Source organism: Psittacula echo (assembly GCF_963264785.1).
Source record: "Psittacula echo genome assembly, chromosome: 4".
Classification (NCBI taxonomy): domain Eukaryota; kingdom Metazoa; phylum Chordata; class Aves; order Psittaciformes; family Psittacidae; genus Psittacula; species Psittacula echo.
This window is the reverse complement of record NC_137738.1, coordinates 114,751,760-114,768,597: the sequence shown is the minus strand read 5'-3', so window position 1 is coordinate 114,768,597 and position 16,838 is coordinate 114,751,760. Positions and strand designations below refer to the sequence as shown.

The 16,838-nt window shown below is 39.5% G+C and overlaps 1 protein-coding gene across 1 annotated transcript in view; it reads left to right on the top strand.

Annotated features, from left to right (window-relative positions):
* Positions 1-16,838, top strand: part of MACROD2 (mono-ADP ribosylhydrolase 2) — a gene marked incomplete at both ends in the record, with an annotated part of 889,218 nt that overhangs the window by 225,327 nt on the left and 647,053 nt on the right. The gene's annotated exons all lie outside the window — the stretch shown is intronic.

The following is a 16,838-nucleotide window of genomic DNA, read 5'->3' as shown; positions in this document are numbered from 1 at the left end:
AGATGTCCATGAGCTTTGGTTCCTATTAATAACAGAGATGCATCCATTTTAAAGCTCGACTGAGGCAACTGCTTTGATTTAACCTTTGTAAGGTGCTTAAGCCTCTCAAAAATTTGAGACCCAAAGAGTTGAAAGATTCAGTGTTTCCTTATTTAAGTCCCGAGCCATGCAGATTTCACTCACGCTTTTCAGGTCTGAAAGCTTTATGCCAGAGGCGCATTTAAAAGGTAACTGTAGCAGGCTAGAGAATTTTAATTTCATATAAAATAGTATGAGAGTTTATGCCGTTATTCACTCACAGTGTCAAATGTCATTAATCTTCATGTCAGTTGTAGAGGTTTAAGAAAAGCCGAACACCCAATTACAAAGTACTTACAAGGTTCTTAATGCAAGTGGGTAACGAAGGGTGATGGTGGGTGGGTGGGTGAGTGAGTGAAAGGGATGTTTGCGCACATCCTTTCACTGGTGATGGATTATATGCAAGTACAAAATCAGTATTTAAACCAGTGATAAATCTTTTACTATTTCAAGTCTTAATGCATGAAAATATTAATAAATTGAGAGGTAAAAAAAGTCTGGATTACAGATTTTCTTTATGACTAAGCCCCCTGGATCTCCTGTATCATATAGACCCTTTAATTAAAGTTGATCTGTAAAGTACAGAATGCCTTACCCTTCCCTGAAATGGAAGACATGCACAAACCTAAAATACATTAAGAGAGGGTTAGAGATTGATGAACTCAATATCTGAGGAAAGTACTCAAACATCATCATGAGATCAAAATGAAAGGGCAAATAAAAAGAGCTTAGGTCAGCTTTTAAAATGTAATATTCTTTGGCTAAGATCCCACTCCTTCATGCTTCGATTTAATCTGTCAGGGCAAAAGGGCAAAGGTTCCCATGATTGCCGGGGAGGTACAAGATGCATGACAGAGCAATTTGCTGAGTTTCTCTGGATGAGTGTAGACAAAGCTTGCATGTCTTTGCTCTTTGTCTCTCTGACAGTAGCCTTTAACATAGTCCTTATTGTTCACTTTTTGGGTCACTGAAAGGCATTTATAAGGTATTTGTGAGGCAGAAAGCACATGCAACTGTTTTCTAATTTGTCTTAATTGCTTGTCTCACTAAATGCTTAATTCACATTTGTATGTGCTCAGCAGTTTAGAAAAAAGGTGTTTGTTCATATATGAAATCTCTGTAATTGCCAAAAGTCATTAGAGGTGTTAGTGGATGATCAGCATTAGACCACCTAAACCCTTTGATTCTCACTTCTCCTACTTTACTTTTAAAAGTGCTAGGTGATTATTTTACAATTTGTAGCACTTTACTGAAGTTGTACTCAGCCTTTTTCTCCTTGGGGGAAATATTTGGTCATTTGAGATTGTATTTCTTGGTTTCCCTGGATGATGGTATGTGTGTTAACCATTTGCTGTGCTGTTCACATCCTGTGCACTCAGATTGGCCAAGTTGCAAACCAGTATGTATCTCTCTTCAAGTCAATCTGCTTGGTAGGAAATAGAGGAAAGTATGTGAGCATAGATGCATGTCTAAAACGTATCTTATTTGGTCACAACACAGTTATGAGGATTCCGAAGCTAATCATCTTTTACAGTTCTGCACTTTATGACTAACATGCATTAACTCCTACAGAATATGAAAAACGCTGGCTTTTCAGTTTTGTAGATGGAGGCACTAATCCTGCAATTGAATATTCCCAAATAGAAGACTTCCTAACCAGATGCAGTGGTCTGTTTAAGAAATTTGTCATAGATTCAGAATCAAAGTCCATACATATCTTCTTGGTTTAGAGTTGAAAGCTTTTCTGCAGTTTACAGATTAGAGGCTTCATGTCTCTTGCTTCATTTAATTCAACTTTGTTCTGTTATTACAGAAAGAGAGAATATGTCTTGCAAGTGTAAGTTTACCATTAGCAGAACCAATGCCATGTTTTCTATATGTGTTGCTTATGATAGTAATGTTCACCAAGTCACTTGTAGTAGCAACAACTGCCTTGGATCAAGGTTAATTTTGTTAAAGAATTGCAAGGCTGCTGGTAGCCATTAAAGCAAAGAGGAAAAGACTTTATGATGGATTTGGGCAGTTACCTAAAAGCGGTCTGCTTCAATCTGTGCAGATTCATTCTAGTTGCATTTTTAAGCTAAAGAGGAACATGACTAATGAGACTACAGTAGGTCATTTTACAATCCAGGTTTGTGTCATCACATTAAATGATGACTGCTAGGTGTTTAAAGGAAATGATTAAACACATCATGACATTCTAGACCTGATTAGTGATTACTTACAGCAGAACTGATGTAGTCATGGGTGCAGTACATCAGTTTGTCAATACTTCAGACTTTGGGAAAAAGTGTCATTTGTTGATCATGCTTAAATCATCTTAGAGTCATCCTTTCTATTTTGATTTGTCTTTTTTCTTTGTTTAATTACTGCCTTTTAGTGTTTCAGTAGCTTTGTTTGGACAGAAAAAAATACATTACACAGCCCATAATGCTTTGGACTACTGACCTGAGTCTGTGTTGATGTTCAGACACAGAGGGTGACTTTAGCAAAGGTCAGCACCTGAGCAATGGGAGCTATATAGTTAATCAGTGGACCCAGCTCTGAGGCTTATCCAAAGAATTCTGACATGAATGTTTACAGGTGCCAGCCAGAGATTTGAGCAGTTGGAGCTGAGTAGTGTTTCCCTTATCAGTGAGTTTGTATTTTGAGACTTATAATTTTACCAGTTTGCCAGACATGACGGTGTCTTCGTAGCTCTGAGCATTTAAGACAAATAACAATTATTAAAGAATGTTGACTTGCAGGTTTGGGAAGTAGCAGTTACTGGACATAACTTTTGTGAGCATGTCATCTAAATGCAGCCTGCTGTTCCAGATGGGCCTTTCCCGGCAGCAGCAGCTGACCTGTGTCTGTACAGACCTGCTGCCTCCCTGCCCAAGAGGAGGGGGGAATGAAGAACCTTTTCTGTTGTGTCATTTCTCTATTTCACACTGACTGAACACAGTTCTGTTTTCAGAAATGTCTGTGCTTAGCACAGAAAGCTCCTTCAAGAAATACAGCAACTTACTTCAGAATGATGTGTTGGCAGGAATCACAGGGGCAGTGTTTCGTGTTTGGATCCTTTAAACAAATGGAAACTGAGCAAACCTCTTTTCTTTTTTTTTTTTTTTTTTTGCCTTCCAGTAGTTTGTACTGCATCTAAGGATAAAACAATACCCAGGATTTTAGCAAGCTTTATTGGTTGTTATGGCTTAACAGTTTTTCTATTAGAAAGATGAGTAGATGAGGCCCTCAGTGGCATGGTTTAGTGGTGGTCTTAGCAGTCCTGGGGTAATGATTGGACGTGATGATCTTAAAGGTCTTTTCCAACCTAGTTGATTCTATGATTCTGTTCTATGTTTAATTTTGTGATGCCTTCCTCTGCTGATGCTTATGTTGACATTTATTCTGATTAGTTTAAATGAAGGTCTTAACCCTGGCTCTGTCCTTTTACATGGAATTGCTTATGAAAGAATAGGAATGGCAATTGTATCTAACTAAGCAATGCATTTAGGTAGTTTGTATTTAATGTCCGTAAAAATGTATTTCTTTTCTAAGGTAAATGAACCATGTACTTTATGTGAGAAATCCATGTTCCTACATTCAGTTGCTCAGGGAAAAATTATCTCTTTAGATAACACTTGTGCTGTACTGAGAAGTATAAAGCTTTAAACTGTTGGTGTGTTCTGACATTGTACAAGGGCTAAGGGAGACTGTTCTTTTGCTTCTGCTTTTATCATCACCATCATAATCGAATGGTTTGGGTTGGAAGGGATGTTAAAGCTCATCCAGTTCCAACCCCCTGCCACAGGCAGGGACACCTTCCACTAGACCAGCTTGCTCTAAGCCCCATCCAACCTGGCCTTGAGCACTGACAGGGACGGGGCAGCCACAGCTTCCCTGGGGACCCTGTGCCGGGGCTTCACCACCCTCACAGGGAAAAATTTCTTCCTAATATGTAATCTAAATCATCCCTCTGTCAGGTTAAAGCCATTTCCCCTTGTCCTATCCCTACATGCCCTTGTGAAATGTCCATCTCCAGCTTTCTTGTAAGCCCTTTAAGGTACTAGAAGCTGCTGCTTTGAGGGTAGTAGTGGCTTTATCTATATCTATCTATCTATCTATCTATCTATCTATCTGTCTGCTGCTTTGAGGGTAGTAGTGGCTTTATCTATATCTATCTATCTACCTATCTATCTGCTGCTTTGAGGGTAGTAGTGGCTTTATCTATATCTATCTATCTACCTATCTATCTGCTGCTTTGAGGGTAGTAGTGGCTTTATCTATCTATATCTATCTATCTATCTACCTATCTATCTGCTGCTTTGAGGGTAGTAGTGGCTTTATCTTAGTGGCTTTATCTATCTATCTATCTGTCTGTCTGTGTCTGTCTGTCTATCTGTCTATTGTGAAGAATAAGTGATCCTGTGTCTGTTACTGATACCACCTGAGGTGTGGGCATTCAACACCTTGCAGATCTGATTCGTAGAATACCACACATGAACCTCTTCCTGCATTGTGCCATTCCCAATCTTAAGTCATTCCGCCTTTCTCTCATTTGTGACTACATGTTGGAAGACTTCTACCTGCAAAGCTAACATTAACCTCGCCTATAAATGTTTTCAGTGGATTGTAGATACGTCCCAACTTTAATTCTTACTCTTTCCTGCATTTAAAGCCTATTTTTCTGTTGTTGTTGGCAACATGGTGGGGGATTCCTCTCCTCCCATATCATGATTGTGATTAAAGAAAAAACAATCCAAGGTGTTAGTTTCCTTCATCGCTTTTGTGAGATATGCTTCAGGAAGACATTTGTTCCTATACAATGTGTTTCATTGACTGGAAAATATAATGTGTCACAGGAAAATGTAGAGTATATGTTTGTGGGGGGCACATTGCATTGGATATAAACCAACACAGTTTTAGGCGCTTGATGCTTGGCAGATGTGTTGAATTGCTTGTCATTTGAAGAAAGGCTTGAGAAGAATAATAAAGCCAAAGTAGATTGGTGTAAATACTCATTTTGATAAAAGCAGATCCCTCATATACATAGCCCACATAAATTATGTGTAAATTCTCTAGATTAAATCAGGAAAAGCCAAGGATAATTTTGTCAGTCTTATATATCTGCAAGAGTTGGCATTCAGTTACCCAGGCAAGGCTGTAAAGCATTTCTGCGGGGGTAAAACCTGGCATTGCGAGGGATCCAAATTAAACATCAAGTTAGCTAATGTAAGGAGCCCTCTGTTTGATTTAAGCATACGTTCCCATTTCTGTGCTTGTTAATATTACAGCCATTTCTGACTTGCATCGGATTTGTTTTCAGGTGAAGATGAAAAAACTCATCTGGTCTTGTTTTGAACAGTTGTTAGTATTGGGCTTGTTTTGCTTTGCAGACAGAGTGAGAAGACAGAAGAATAGGGGGGCTGAAGGAGAAGTTATGTTCTTGAGAGTAATACATGATAACTCCTTAATCTTTTTGGTTGTATCACTTTGTCTGCAGCTGTGGGTTTTGACAGTCTGGTATTGGCTTATTTTATGGTTATGAGCTGAACAGAAGCCTCCCTGTTCTCTCCGAAATAAATCCGCTGGCTCCTAAAGAAAATAAAAATCTATATACCAAAACCCAGAACAACTTAACTTTTGACAGCGAAGGATATCTGTCTGCAGTAAAACACTTACTGTTGGCTGATTTGGTTTAGTTAATCATAGAATCAGAGAATAGTTTGGTTTGGAAGGGACATTAAAAAGCTCATCTAGTTCCAACCCTGTGCCATAGGCAGGGGCACATTGATTTGTCATGCAAAAAATACTGACAGATTATGTTAACTAATCTGAAAACTCACTTTCGTTGCACATGGCATTTACTTTGTGTCTTGAAATCTGTTCTGCATAGTTTTATATTTTATATCAAGAGTTGAACTTGTAAAATGAGTGGCAATCAAGGTACCAAACCTGCTAGTAGTGTGACTCAGGTTATTCAATGAGTCAGGCTTCTCTCTGATTCTTGAGAAATGGCCTGGTGTGTCTCAGATTGATTAAAACCAATCTATCATTAAGGCTTGAGTTTAATGTTGTGCCATTTGAAAGCGTTGCTCAAAACATTGCTGGAAAGTGCAGAGAAAGGGAATGTTCTGAAAGCAAAAGAAACAAAACGTGCTCACGTAATTAGTATCCCCAAGGAGAAGTACCAATGCAATGTAAGATAATTAAAATGACTTGTGGTAAGTCCAACTTTTAACCTTGTTGGTTGTAGAGGCACCATTTTGATTTCTTGTGACGGCTGTATTCTGGGAATCTCGTTTGAGAGGTCAGACAGAGTCCCAGGAGCTTCTCAGCTCAGACAAATAAAAGCAGTGTTACAAAACAGAGAATAATGCAGGGAATAGAGAGGAGAAGGACAGAAAAAATACATTTGGAAAGGTCAGAGATATTCACACAAGTCCTGTTGGCCAGTTCTTACTGATTTGTATGTTTTCTGTTTTAAAGGTGCTTGATTTATTGTGTTGTGGAAATAAGACCGATTTTTTAATAATCTATTCCAAAGATTAATTATTAAAGCCCATTATTAAGGGCGATATATTCTTAACCTTATCTTTAATTTACGAAGGTCATAAATATATCTGAACAAGGGCAAGACCACTATCTAGAAAGCAGATGTGAGAGCCAAGAGCTTTGAATCTCTTCCAAGTGGTTATTCTGGGCTGTGGACCAGCTCTACATCTAATAGTAAGAAGTGGTTTGCTGGGATCTGTTCAGAGTAGAGCACCCACTTGATCCAGAGCTACAGAGAGGAGCTTCTCCAGCCTGCCATGGACGAGCTGCAAGTCTCTCAGCCCGTGCTCTATCCCAAGAGATTTGCTCTGATCTGTGCACAAATGGATGTGTTTTTTTAAAGTGATTATTATTATTGTTATTTTTATTTCTGCCATTGTTGCCTGTGAAATATGGCGTACCCAAATGGTGTTTGAAATACTTGTGTGACAAAACCTGGTGCCTGTCATTTTCAGCGAGTGTTTTGAACAATGATAAAGCAATTTGGAAAAATCTTTTAGCATACAAATTAATTTGCAATATTAATATTTTCTCATGTAGGAAACAAAGGCTTTGTTTGCTAGAATAAAGCATTTTATCTCCAGGTAGTCCACTAAAGCAGGAATTGTAGTGAGTGATACAAGGAAGTCACTGGGAAACTCACAGTTCCCCAGCTGTGAGTTAGAATGAAATACATTTTCATGTGTTCTTTTTATTTTAACTTGATTCCTATCTGTGAGTTTCTTCTTGCACTTTGAAACCATTTCCTTCCTGTTATCGGTAGATGCTCCCTAATTAAAAGCTTCTAAAATGTAACATAAATTAAGTATAGAGGAAGGAGGCAAGGGTAAACAAGTGTTTATAACTAGCTTGCTATCAGTCTGAGGTGTAGCTGCTTTGGATGGGTGGATGAATAAAGCTTAAAAAAACAACTAAGCTGAAGAAGCTGAGAAAAAAAATGGAGAAAGCTGGAATACTTCCTGAGACAAAAGCCTCATATGATTCAGGAACTGGAAATATGAACTGGATCCGTAACAATGTATTATTTGTCTTAAGGATATTAGGATGACTGAATCTAGATACAGCAAAATATTCTTTGGGTTTTTTCTGTCGTTTAAGTGGATAAAGTGGCAGCTTCTGACTGAACATGGTAACTAGACTTCTTTTTTTGGTTATCAAGATGAAGTCTTCACTGTGTACTGAGTTATTGCTTCTGACCTTGCTCCTCTTCTGCTCTCTAGCACAGAAAGTATGCTGAAGGAGGGGTGAAACATGATAAAGTACATCTCAGCGACAGTAATTCTGAAGCCATTGACACAAATTATTGCTGTCATACATAGCGCTGTGCCAGGCTGGAATTGCATTCGGGTGCCTTTTAAGTTTCTCCCCTCTTCTCTGCAGTTGGCCAGAATATCAGCTCAAGACCCCAGGGGCCATGTTAATTACAGCATCACTTTGCAAATTTATTGCCACTTTATTTTGGTAGTCTTAATGTCAGCAATGTATTTTAATTTCTTCACTGCAGATAGTGGTGATTCTGCCCAAACCAGTTACGTTGGAATTTCTCGTGGCCAGCTATATGATGATTTTGCATACTTATTTTTGCTGATTTCTTTTTTTCTTATCAAATATATCAAATGGTTTAGCTAGTACTCCTTGAAGAATAAATCTCTCTTCTTGGACAGTGGAAAATACAAACTTCTTCTCACTATTCAATGTATGTGCCAAAGAGAATAACCAGTAATGAGAGAAGTACCTGGCAGGGATGCAAAAAATGTGCTAATTACTTTTGATGGGAAAATTAGATTTTAATTTATTTAATGTCTTCATCTGATACATTTGAGACATTCACTATTAGTAATGACAGGGAAAATCAGGAGCAGCTGCACATTTTGAGGAACCATCTATTGGAAACCAAGCTGAGATCACTAATATTTAACTCTTCCTTATTATTCCAGTGAGCAGCATCAGCATTTCTCTCTATTTTTCAGGGCATTTTCCATTCCATTGTTTCAAAAGTTTGGGTGGGATGGGAACTTGTCAAATACTCCTAACCATGCTGTGGTGTTAATGGTACTGACATTTAGCATTAATAAAGGAATTTGCTTCATCATATCTGAAAGGACTGTGCACAAACAGTTTGGAGAAGTTAATCCCAGTGTATAGATAAGAAAACCTAAGCAAAATAATTTTGGTACTTTTTAAATGGTGAGATGTTTGGGAGCTTGCCTTGGATTCATCAGTTCTCTTAGTTCCCATCTGTTCCTCCAGCAGCTGCACATACAGGGATTTTTCTGTTTCCCTCAGCTGTGGCAGGAGAACAGAGATTGGTGAATAGAATGATGGATGAATATGAATTGTGCAGCACTTGAGCATACGTATTCGCTGACACAAGAGTAGGCTGCTGGGTGTGGATGGGGAGTCCTCAGGAAGCTGCATGGGACCAGTCAGAGCAGAGATAATGCAGGAGCTGAAGAGGGAGCAGGATGCTTTGCATGCTGCTTTGCTCTGTGTGATGTGGCTTTAGCAAAGAAGAACGTCACAGAGATGAAACAGGCTCAGAAGAGAGATTGAGTTGGCAGGAGCCTGTAAAACCAGTTGCATGTGAAGCTCTCAGACATTCCTGGTCTCCCCATTCCCACCATTTTGTATTCCAACCTATCTCATCTGCAGGTGTGTGTTGAACACACATCTGTCCTCTCTCACGCGCTCTTTTTTTTAGTCTAATATGAATATTATTACTATTTTCCTTTACTCTTTTTCTTTGTTTCCTTCTTTGCTTTTCATTCAGTTTGGCCTTCTGATTATGCCCTTTCTTACATCATCTTCGTTGTCTTACTTCCCTAATAACTTCCTTGCACAACCCGCTTCCAGCTGTAGGGAGGGAACATGCTTAGCTCACTCAGTATTTACTGACCATCATATTCCTGCTGCTTGCATGTTGTATTAGTAAATCCATGTCTGTTTGCCAGCTCTTGGAAGCCAGAACTGACTCCTGTGTATCGAACATTAAGTGAAGGGAGCTATCGTTTTAAAAAAGGTTTTCTCTATCAAGATGCATTTACATATTCATAGTTCTATATCTCACTAGTGCTTGATGAATCCAATCCTGTGCTGTGCCAAGCTGCTCCTCCAAAGGCTCAAAGCTCTGTCAGCTCTCCCAGACCTGAGGGCAGGCAGCAGGTTAGACTTGCCCACATCAGATCACTGTGACAACTGATTTCAATATGTTCAAAGTCAAATCAATATAGGAAGTTCGAAATATGTCAACCATACATTTTAAAATGGACTTTTAGTGGCTCACGTAAATCATCCCAAAGATGATTTTGGTCTCATGTCTACTTACTGAGTCCTTGAAAATATGTGTGGGTATAGCTATAGATCTGACTTGAAATTCTTTTGTCTATTCGTTTATATATTTTTACATACTTCTGAGGCATCCTAAGTTATTATTTGAAGAACTAATAATGAAAAAATATTCCTAGTATAATATTTAATAAAGCACATAGTGGCTTTAAAGTAAGCTTATTTCAGCATGTAATTTAATAATAATGCAATGTCAATATAGGATATTAATAAAGAACGTAGGGCCAGAATTGCATGACCTTGGTTTTTTAACTGTATCACTTGCATGGGTGCATTATTCATTTGCCATGGTCCAAATGAAAAAAGAATCTGGAATTGTTTTCATAGGCAAAGGAAAATATGTGTGCAGCAATAAGGAGAGTGGCCATGTCAAAATCTGGAATCATTCTTCAAATTTGCTTTGAAAATTAAGCTTTTAACACCAAGCGACTGGCTCCCTCAAATATCTTGTTTCAAGGAAAATACAGCAAGCAATAAATTGCTGTATCAAATGGCCACTGTAACTAAATCTTGTTCTTCCTTCAGTGGCCTCAGGACAATTGCTCTAAAGTCTCCTTTAAAGAAAAGGGCTATAATTACTGCTGCAATTGTTTGCTTTGCCTCAGATGTAGAAAATGTGCTTCCTCCTCCTTTGTCCTTCCTACAGCTATTTTAGCTTCATCTTTCAATGCACAACTGTTTATGTCTAAGCAGATTCCCTGGAAGATTTAAAGATGCAAGTGACTCAGATGTAAATTGACAGCTTCTTGATAAATTGAGCATCACCAAAAGGTATTATTACTATAAAATACACATCTGATGTTTTGTTCTTGAGGCACAGAAATCAAAGTTCTTACCTAACAAATCGCCTGCTGATTATACTTTCAATGATATTAAAAAGCACACTCTAATTGTTAAAATCCTTTGAAAATTGATTTTACTGCAAATTAATACTCAACATTTTGCAGGACTGACGGTCTTGGCAGGTCTAAGCAAAGCTGCTGCTGCACGGTTGCTGATATTTATAATCTGCAATAGAGAAGAGACTGTGTTATGAATGTTGAGAAAAGATCAACCCTAACACCTAACAGATGGGTTGCATCAGGAGAACATTTGCTAACAATACTTGATCCTAAAGACCTGCTGATACCTTGTGGAAAAGATTTGAGAAGCAGTTCAAAGTAGATTAAAGGAAAAGGCTTCCAATGACACTGATTTCAGAACTGTATACGTTGTTTTAATGGACTAATTAAACAGATCTCAGCCTCTGAATTAGTTGTTCCACATGCCAGTTTATTCGGTTGTGGGTTCTTCTACAGAATGATAGGTTTTGACTTCAGCATTACGATCTTAAACAGACTTCTGCTGTATATTGCTTTTTATTACATGCATATTCAGATACTTTTGAGACAAATCATTAGCTTTACATATTTAAGTGAGCTTAAACAGGAAGCATACTGGGAGAAGATCACTTCCTTTATGCTGAAACTTTCTGGCATTTCAGGGTGGTATAACTCTGTAAGAGAGGAAACCAGGATTAAAACAGTTTGAAACTGGAGATGAGAAGGAATTCGGAGACACAGAGGCAGAAGTTCATTGTTTGTAAAATATTTATTTTCCTACAGTGCATGAAAGCAGTGGATTTGGGGGGGGCATTAAATGATTCATATTCTCTTTAAAGGAAAAACTTGTTGCTGTGATATGAATGATTTTAAAAACATATTTGCTGAAATTTCCTGGTAGCACAGGGCAGCTCTAACTGGCTCAGGTACTTCTGTGGCTCCCAGGCGAAACAAATGAAAGCATGTTAGTGCCTTGGATGTATTAATCTCCTTTGCACTGGGAACTGAAGGACAAGGCCAATGGTGGTCTAAGATGAGGGGAATTAAGCTTGATTCTCTCATTAAAACCAATGTCCTACCTACTTATGCAATACCAAAGGGAAAATGGTCAAAACATTTGCAGCGGTGTTTATTTTTATCAGTAAAGAAGTCCATTGGGTTTGTGTGGGAAGGTGCTAGATGCTTCTAGGTTTGATCCTTTGCGTGCAACCATCCTCTTATAGCGTGTAAATTTATGCACTTATTTGTTCAAAATGAAATATTCATCACTGGATGTTTGCCAGGCTTATTCATTTTTCATATTTTTCAGGTAAATTGGCTTTCCAGTTCTCAAAAGTAAGACTAGAATTGTTCTTTTCCTTAAATAGCTTTAAGACTTCTGATTTTCAGAGTACAAATTTGATATTTGGCTACAGGATGAGTATTCCCTTCCCCTTCCCCACTCCCCCCCCCGGGGAGTATTTTATTTCTTGGCCAAGCTTTAAAAAATAGTTGAATTTTCAGACTTCTTAATATTTTAACAAATATATTCAGTAAGGAGTGCATCCGTGTGGAACATTGTCTGCTTCAGAGGTGAAAGAGACTTTTTAGGCAACTCTGTTTCCACGCAGTTCAGAAATGCAAGTAACAGTGCTGTTTCATTAGTATGAAAATAAGCTGTGTGCATTACTGTGCACACGGATAATTCCGTGTCAAATGTCATGACTCCTACCAGGATGTTTTTATAAATTGGTTTTCATGGCTGGTCTGGAGAAGCATCTGAGCAAAAAGTAAACTGAAAAGTAAACAAGAAGTGGCCTCATGCTGAACAGTAAGAATTACTATTTGGAGTAGTTAGAGCATCGCCCATTCTTTGTACTGAGTCAGGCAGATGTTATTTGGGAAGAGCAGCCACCCATGCAGTTTAATGTAAGGGACTGAATTAAGGCTGTACACATACGATTCAAACTGGCATTTCCTAACTCTCAAGTGGTTCTCCATACAATCCTTATCTTAAACCATAGTTTTGATGTAAAAGAAACATCTTCTATGCAGCCAGTGATATCTCTGCCAAACTGTATGCTGAGGAGATCCATATCTGAAAGTGTGTGGAATAATTTGCTGTTGTTACACATCTTTAGCTGCTCTGCCACTGCTCATAACCTCGGTCCCTTTTTCTGCTTACGCTCTATATGTGTTTGCCCTTATAAAGCATGTCTATGGATGTCCTGTTACTCTCTAAATGTTTCAAATCAAGGGTTTGTGAATGTTTTCATAGTGTGGACAACGTTTGAGCTGTACTTGAGGTTGCCAATACTGTGCATTCCACTTCTGACTGCATATACAGCCTTTCTGCTTTGTCAATACTTCAGCTGTTGCTCAGAAGGAAAATAAATATTTCAGGAGTATTTTGTGCCTCTTAATGCAGTTCAGCAGTTGAAGAGGACCCATTACTATCAGATAATAGCAAGCTTATCTAGAAACATCTTTGCTAAGCACTAGTGATACACAGATGACATGATGAGAATCTGCTATTTTTCCCACAGATACTGTAAATTTCAGGTAATGAACAAACAGTGAGTTCCCTAATTTTCTAAATTAGTTACATACATCAATGCTTAACAGGAACTTTTTCATCATCACAGAAATCTGGCTCTGGGAAAGCCACGTACTCATCATTCCCGAAGGTAAGGTGCTGTTTGAATGGCAGCCTTGGAGCCAAATGTTGCCTCATTGTTGAAAAAGCTTTGTTAAATCAAGCTGAATGCTGCCTCCCATGTAAGCCTGGAAAAATTAAAATACCACTGTCTTTGTATTCAGTAAATCGGAACTTCTGATAGCAGAACCCACAGCAGCATGAAAATGTCCCTTGCTTTTAAGAAGAGAAACTGTAACCAGAAAACTCTGTTACAGGCTCTTGTTACAGCTTCAGGCTATAGGTAATAGACTGGGATGGAGAAAAAGTTTCCCCTCCAGGTAAATGACAACTATTATTTTGAAAACACCTCAGGAAGACCAGAGATGTGGTCAGACTCATCCCTTCACTTGCTTAACCAGCTCAGTTCTTAAAACTTCATATGCACACAAACTAACCCCGGGTGATGTATTACGTATTCTTTCAGCTTTGTTTTATTTTAAGCTTGTGATGTTTTAAATGTGGTGAGATTTCTGCTTCTCGCTTACCCATTCATGACTATTGAGGGTGGTATTTTACCTTGATGTTATACATTTTATACGTTGATTTTGTACATTTGGGTCTGGAGAATAAGTCTCATGAGGAATGAGGGAGGGAATTGGGGGTATTTAGTGTGGAGAAGAGAAGGCTCAGGGGGGACCCTGTCACTCTCTACAACTACCTGAAAGGAGGTTGTAGTGAAGTGGGGTTGGTCTCTTCTCACAAGTAGTAAGTGATGGGACAAGAATGGCCTCAAGCTGCGCTAGGGGAGGTTTAGATTGGATATTAGGAAAAGTTTCTTCACAGAAAGGCCGGTCAGGCATTGGAACAGGCTGCCCAGGGCAGTGGTAGAATCCCCGTCCCTGGAAGTGTTCCAAAACCGTGTAGGTGAGGCCCTCAGTGGCATTGGTTAGGGGTGGCCTTGGCAGTGCTGGGATAATGGTTGGACTTGATGATCTCGAAGATTTAAAGGTCTTTTCCAACCTACTTGATTCTATGATTATACTTCCTGGGAGGTGCACTCTCCCCTGATATGCTGGATGCCCACTTATGTCACATTGCCATTAGAAATAAGCTTTACAATTCATTTGATGTAGGGCTCCCTTCAGTGGAAATCAAGAGCTACCAATGGTGTGAATGGAAACCTCCTCTAGGGTATCTGTGTTTCCTGGGTAATCTCCACCATGGACTGAAGCTGGGGACTGCACAGGTTTCTCCTCAGCCAGGAGTCTCTGGGAGCAGGAGCCAGTCCTGCTGCCAAAGGCAGTCTCTGACATCTGTGCTCTCTCTCCTCTTATGACGAGGAGGGTTAACGTGAAGAAACAATAATTTCCTGATAAATCTATTCATCACCTTTCTTAGAAGCAGTTACTAATGGGTTTCTCTCACTAGCCTTTTCCTTCTGCAAACAAATACTTCTTTGTACAGTTTTCAAACTGTAAATGTTAAGATTTTTTTTACCCTTTTTTTTTTTTTTTTTTTTTTTAATTTTAATCCCTTGAGTCCTCACTTTGAAGATGAAACTTGTTAGGTCATCTCTCCCGTCTGGCACATTCAGTGTTGTCCCACAAAAGCAGTGATAGCTTTTTGTCCAACTTAGTGCTCCACTTCCCCCTGGAGACCATACTTCTGACGATAGTCTAATGCATCTCAGTGGCAGCTACTTTGTGAGACGTGCCATATAAATGCCTGGATTTTTTTAATGCAGTGTGTCAGCTTATGATTCATATTTAAAATAAAGGTATTACTTTTACCTGTGTGAGTAATAACAACTTAAAAAGTAACCCCCCCCCAACAACACTCTTTAACAACCTATTGTTGTGCATCTTGTTAATCATAGAATAGAATCATAGAATAGTTAGGGTTGGAAAGGATCTTAAGATCATCCAGTTCCAACCCCCCTGCCATGGGCAGGGACACCTCACACTAAACCATGTCACCCAAGGCTCTGTCCAACCTGGCCTTGAACACTGCCAGGGATGGAGCATTCACAACCTCCCTGGGCAACCCATTCCAGTGCCTCACCACCCTCTCAGTGAAGAATTTCTTCCTTATATCCAATCTAAACTTCCCCTGTTTAAGTTTTAACCCATTACCCCTTGTCCTGTCACTACAGTCCCTAATGAAGAGTCCCTCCCTCCCCAGCATCCTTGTAGGCCCCCTTCAGATACTGGAAGGCTGCTCTGAGGTCTCCACGCAGCCTTCTCTTCTCCAGGCTGAACAGCCCCAACTTTCTCAGCCTGTCTTCATACGGGAGGTGCTCCACTCCCCTGATCATCCTCGTGGCCTCCTCTGGACTTGTTCCAACAGTTCCATGTCCTTTTTATGTTGAGGACACCAGAACTGCACACAATGCTCCAAGTGAGGTCTCACGAGAGCAGAGTAGAGGGGCAGGATCACCTCCTTCGACCTGCTGGTCACACTCCTCTTGATGCAGCCCAGGATACGGTTGCTTTCTGGGCTGCAAGCGCACACTGAAGCCGGCTCATGTTCATTTTCTCATCGACCAACACCCCCAAGTCCTTCTCTGCAGGGCTGCTCTCAATCTCTTCTCTGCCCAACCTGTAGCTGTGCCTGGGATTGCTCCGCCCCAGGTGTAAGACCTTGCACTTGGCATGATTGATGGAGTCAGGTTTTGTTCAGATTCCCATAGAGATCCTGCAATGCTTGACTCGCACTATTTGTTTACAAAGACTTTAAGCCTTTGTGTCTTTTTAATTCACATTAGGAAAAAATACCTATTAGTCACATGTTTATAAAAATCCCTCTCTTCCCTGTTTTGATTGGTAGCTGTTTTGTTTTGTCACTTTTTCAGGTTCAAAACAGCATTTCTGTTAGAAAGTTTTAAATGAAATTTTACCCCCCAACAATCTGGTTTCTGTGCCCTTAAGTGATTTACAGCATCATGTGTCAGAAGCTGTTCCAGCTTGTTCATTATGTAAGTTAATTATGAACTTTATTTCTGTCTGAACTTTTCTGGACGCAGATTTTAACCACTGGACCTTTGCTTTGTTATATCAAAGAGTCCTTTAATGTCAGCTATCTCTGCTGGCTGGTGACTGGTGGGAAGACAGTGTGCTCTCTATTTCATTATAGTTTTCTTGTCCACTGGGGAGAAAAGTTTACGAGACTGTTGCCCATTGCTTTGCTGAGCTTCAGATGCGGTGGTTTCCAGACAGTGGTCTCTTGCTTGACTTCGGCTTAGGCTGATGGATCCTCTGTCTAGTGTGGGGCCAGGAAGCCACGCTCCAAGCTCGTGGTTTGTTACATCCCAAGTAATAACAGCTGATACATAGCACTGGACAGCTGAGCCTATCCTAGAGTCATACCTCTCAGCTGCTGGTTTGTTTGGTTTGAATCAGGCATATGTCTTTATTTTATTCTTTATTTTTGTTTTTTTCTTT